The sequence below is a fragment of the Neophocaena asiaeorientalis genome, unplaced genomic scaffold, assembly GCF_003031525.2.
Source record: "Neophocaena asiaeorientalis asiaeorientalis breed wild unplaced genomic scaffold, Neophocaena_asiaeorientalis_V1.1 scaffold327, whole genome shotgun sequence".
Lineage (NCBI taxonomy): Eukaryota > Metazoa > Chordata > Mammalia > Artiodactyla > Phocoenidae > Neophocaena > Neophocaena asiaeorientalis.
In genome coordinates this window covers 1,681,113-1,685,423 of record NW_020174560.1, presented here as the reverse complement: position 1 = coordinate 1,685,423, position 4,311 = coordinate 1,681,113, and positions in this window count along the sequence as shown.

Sequence of the window (4,311 nt, the reverse complement as noted above, 5' to 3'; positions counted from 1 at the left end):
AACAGGTGATCTTTCATAAGAAACTCTGCAAGCCAGAAGGGAGTGGCAGGACATATTTAAAGTGATGAAAGGGGAATGCATACAACCAAGATTACTTTACACAGCAAGGATCCCATTCAGAGTTAATGGAGAAATTAAAACTTTTACAGACAAGGAAAAGCTAAGAGAATTCACCACCACCAAACCAGCTTTACAACAAATTCTAAAGGAACTTCTCTACGCAGGAAGCACAAGAGAAGGAAAAGACCTACAATAACAAACCCCCCAAAATTAAGAAAATGGTAATAAGAACATACATGTTGATAATTACCTTAAATGTAAATAGATTAAATGCTCCAACCAAAAGACATAGACTGGCTGAATGGGTACAAAAACAAGACCTGTATATATGCTGTCTACAAGAGACCCACTTCAGACCTAGAGACACATACAGACTGAAAGTAAGGGGATGAAAAAAGATATTCCATGCAAATGGAAATCAAAAGAAAGCTGGAGTAGCAATTCTCATATCAGACAAAATAGACTTTAAAACAAACACAATTACAAGAGACAAAGAAGGATACTACATAATGATCAAGGGATCAATCCAAGAAGAAAATATAAAAATTGTAAATATTTATGCGCCCAACATAGGAGCACCTCAATACATAAGGCAAATACTAACAGCCATAAAAGGGGAAATCAACAGTAACATAATCATAGTGGGGACTTTAACACCCCACTTTCATCAATGGACAGATCATCCAAAATGAAAATAAATAAGGAAACACAAGCTTTAAATGACACATTAAACAAGATGGACTTAATTGATATTTACAGGACATTCCATCCAAAAACAAGAGAATACACTTTCTTCTTAAGTGCTCATGGAGCATTCTCCAGTATAGATCACATCTTGGGTCACAAATCATGCCTTGGTAAATTTAAGAAAATTGAAACCGTATCAAGTATCTTTTCCGACCACAACGCTATGAGACTAGATATCAGTTACAGGAAAAGATCTGTAGAAAATACAAACACATGGAGGTTAAAAATGCATTACTAAACAACTGAAAGATCACTGAAGAAATCAAAGAGGAAATCAAAAAATACCTAGAAACAAATGACTATGAAAACACGACCATGCAAAACCTATGGGCTACAGCAAAAGCAGTTCTAAGAGGGAAGTTTAGAGCAATACAATCCTACCTTAAGAAACAAGAAACATCTCAAATAAACAACCTAACCTTACACCTAAAGCAATTAGAGAAAGAAGAACGAAAAACCCCCAGAGTTAGCAGAAGGAAAGAAATCATAAAGATCAGAAGAGAAATAAATGAAAAAGAAATGAAGGAAGCTCTAGCAAAGATCAATAAACTTAAAAGCTGGTTTCTTGAGAAGATAACCAAAATTGATAAACCATTAGCCAGACTCATCAAGAAAAAAGGGAGAAGACTCAAATCAATGGAATTAGAAATGAAAAAGGAGAAGTAAAAACTGACACCACAGAAATACAAAGGATCATGAGAGATTACTACAAGCAACTCTATGACAATAAAATGGACAACTGGGAAGAAATGGACAAATTCTGAGAAATGCACAACCTTCTGAGACTGAGCCAGAAAGAAATAGAAAATATACACAGACCAAACACAAGCACTGAAATTGAAACTGTGATTAAATATCTTCCAACAAACAAAAGCCAGGGACCAGATGGCTTCACAGGCGAATTCTATCAAACATTTAGAGAAGAGCTAACACCTATCCTTCTCAAACCCTTCCAAAATATAGCAGAGGGAGGAACACTCCCAAACTCATTCTACAAGGCCACCATCACCCTGTTACCCAAACCAGACTAAGATGACACAAAAGAAGAGAACTACAGGCCAATAACACTGATGAACATACATGCAAAAATATTCAACAAAATACTAGCAAACAGGATCCAACAGAACATTAAAAGGATCATACACCATGATCAAGTGGGGTTTATCCCAGGAATGCAAGGATTCTTCAATATACACAAATCAGTCAATGTGATACACCATATTAACAAATTAAAGGAGAAAAACCATTTGATCATCTCAATAGATACAGAGAAAGCTTTCCACAAAATTCAACACCCATTTATGATAAAAACCCTCCAGAAAGAAGGCATAGAGGGAACTTACCTCAATATAATTAAGGCCATATATGACAAACCCACAGCTAACATGGTTCTCAATGATGAAACATTGAAACCATTTCCTCTAAGTTCAAGAACAAGACAAGGTTGCCCACTCTCACCACTATTATTCAACATAGTTTTGGAAGTTTTAGCCACATCAGTCACAGAAGAAAAAGAAATAAAAGGAACCCAAACTGGAAAACAAGGAGTAAAATTGTCACTGTTTGCAGATGGCGTGATACTAAATGTAGAGGATACTAAAGATGCTACCAGAAAACTACTAGAGCTAATCAATTAATTTCATAAAGTAGCAGGAAACAAAGTTAATGCACGGAAATCTCTTGCATTCCTATACACTAATGACAAAAATTCTAAATGCAGAATTAATGAAACACTCCCATTTATCATTGCAACAAAAAGAATAAAATGCCTAGGAATAAACCTATCTAAGGAGACAAAAGACCTGTATGCAGAAAATTATAAGACACTGATGAAAGAAATTAAAGATGATACAAATAGATGGAGAGACATACCATGTTCTTGGATTGGAATAATCAACATTGTGGAAATTACTATACTACCCAAAGCAATCTACAGATTCAATGCAATCCCTATCAAACTACCACTGGCATTTTTCACAGAACTAGATCGAAAATTTTCACGATTTGTATGGCAACACAATAGACCTCGCATTGCCAAAGCAATCTTGAGAAAGAAAAATGGAGCTGGAGGAATCAGGCTCCCTGGCTTCAGACTATACTACAAAGCTACAGTAATCAACACAGTATGGTACTGGCACAAAAACAGAAATATAGATCAATGGAACAGGATAGAAAGCCCAGAGATAAACCTAAGTACATATGGTCACCTTATCTTTGATAAAGGAGGCAAGAATATACAGTGGAGAAAAGACAGACTCTTCCATAAGTGGTGCTGGGAAAATTGCACAGCAACATGTAAAAGAATGAAATTAGAACACTCCCTAACACCATACACAAAAATAAACTCAAAATGGATTAAAGACCAAAATGTAAGGCTAGACACTATTAAACTCTTAGAGGAAAACATAGGCAGAACACTCTATGACATAAATCACAGCAAGATCCTTTTTGACCCACCTCCTAGAGAAATGGAAATAAACACAAAAATAAACAAATTGGAGCTAATGAAACTTAAAAGCTGTCACATGGCAAAGGAAACCATAAACAAGACCAAAGGACCACCCTCAGAAATGGAGAAAATATTTGCAAATGAAGTAACTGACAAAGGATTAATCTCCAAAATATACAAGTAGCTCATGCAGCTCAATATCAAAAAAAACAAACAACCCAATCAAAAATGGCCAGAAGACCTAAGTAGACATTTCTGGAAAGAAGATATACATGTTGCCAACAAACACATGGAAGGATGCATGCAGCACTAATCATTAGAGAAAGGCAAATCCAAACTACACTGAGGTATCACCTCACAGCAGTCAGAATGGCCATCATAAGAAAAGTCTACAAACAATAAATGCTGGAGAGGATGTTGAGAAAAGGGAACCCTCTTGCACTGTTGGTGGAAATGTAAATTGATACAGCCACTATGGGGAGCAGTATGGAAGTTCCTTAAAAAACTACAAATAGAACTACCATACGACCCAGCAATCTGACTACTGGGCATAAACCCTGAGAAAACCATAATTCAAAAACAGTCATGTACCACAATGTTCATTGCAGCTCTATTTACAATAGCCAGGACATGGAAGCAACCTAAGTGTCCATCAACAGATGAATGGATAAAGAAGATGTGGCACATATATACAATGGAATATTACTCAGCCATAAAAAGAAACGAAATTGAGTTATTTGTAGTGAGGTGGATGGACATAGAGTCTGACACAGAGTGAAGCAAGTCAGAAAGATAAAAACCAATACTGTATGCTAACACATATATATGGAATCTAAAAAAAAAAAAAAAGTTTCTGAAGAACCTAGGGGCAGGACAGGAATAAAGATGCAGACGTACAGAATGGATTTGAGGACACAGGGAGGGGGAAGTGTAAGCTGGGACGAAAGAAAGAGTGGCATGAACTTATATATACTACCAAATGTAAAATAGATTGCTAGTGGGAAGCAGCCACATAGCACAGGGAGATCAGCTCGGTGCTTTGTGACCACCTAGAG